Source organism: Zerene cesonia, chromosome 6 (genome assembly GCF_012273895.1).
Source record: "Zerene cesonia ecotype Mississippi chromosome 6, Zerene_cesonia_1.1, whole genome shotgun sequence".
Lineage (NCBI taxonomy): Eukaryota > Metazoa > Arthropoda > Insecta > Lepidoptera > Pieridae > Zerene > Zerene cesonia.
This window is the reverse complement of record NC_052107.1, coordinates 5,919,794-5,921,072: the sequence shown is the minus strand read 5'-3', so window position 1 is coordinate 5,921,072 and position 1,279 is coordinate 5,919,794.

Below are 1,279 nucleotides of genomic sequence, written 5' to 3'. Positions count from 1 at the left end.
AAAAAAGATACGCAAAATGGAGTAGTTAATATATTACGTAATTTTATTACACAGTAAGTCCTTGCCCTTAGCGCTTTGTAAACTACATAGTATAAAAAAGTCGCTTTCTTTGTCCCTATGTCTCTATGTCCCTATGCCCTTATGTCCCTATGTCCCTATGTCCCTATGTCCCTATGTCCTTATGTATGCATAAATCTTTAAAACTTCGCAACAGATTTTGATGGGTTTTTTCTAACAGATATAGTGATTCAAGAGGAAGGCTTATATGTATAATAACATCTATTAAACTACTCCGAATTTAACACGTGCGAAGCCGCGGGCAAAGCTTGTTTTCAATAATTTATTAAAGTCAAAGCTAAATCCGAGTCAAGCTTTGTAGAATTTAAAATTAATAATTGAAGGTACATTCGGCAACGAATTAGATCATTATTACATCTTCGCCGATCCCTGTGTTATAAAATTGCATTCTATAGTAGTTATTTCATTTTAAAATTATTGTATTTAAGATATAAGAGAAGTTATACTGTTTAGTTTATAAGTAACGATTGCACAAAAAGTAATTTCGCAATAATATAACGAGAATGTATTTGCAAGCGTTTGATGCATCGGTTACAATAGCTGCTGTAAACAATACCTTTACCGATGTTAATGTATTACACTCTCTCGTATATTGCGATAAAACTGCAAGTAATTTAGCGTGGAGATTAACGTCATAAAAACGAATTGAAGATATATTGTTACAACTGCATCAAATTAATAAATATATGCTTATTTATAAGCTGTGCGTGTATAAAATTTATGAGATTTGGCTTAAAAGTAATATTGATATAGGAAAACTAATCATATGACTTATAATGTAAATCATATAAATATTATATACCGTAATACTAAAATGTATATATTATTATATAAAATATATTTTATAAGATATTATAATTAAGTAATAGTAACTAAGATACAAGTCGTTACTCCACTTAACATGTGTTTTTTTTTTAATTATTGGCCTGTCCTACCTTTGACATAGGTAGGTTTAAGGTTTGCAGTTGCGGAAGAATTCCTACAAGCACCCGTGGTCCCTTAAGTAATGTGGCTCAATGGAACACAGTGAGGTTTTAGTTGGTAGGAATCCGACATTAGCCACGGCTCCTTACCCGGGGCCGTGGGTATCAACGCGAGATTTCCTCACTATAAAAAAGGTTCAATGTATGCATCTGCACCTGCTGTATAGGAAAACCACGTATCAGAAACAAGTCTATTTCCCTTAACTTAAAAACTTTTC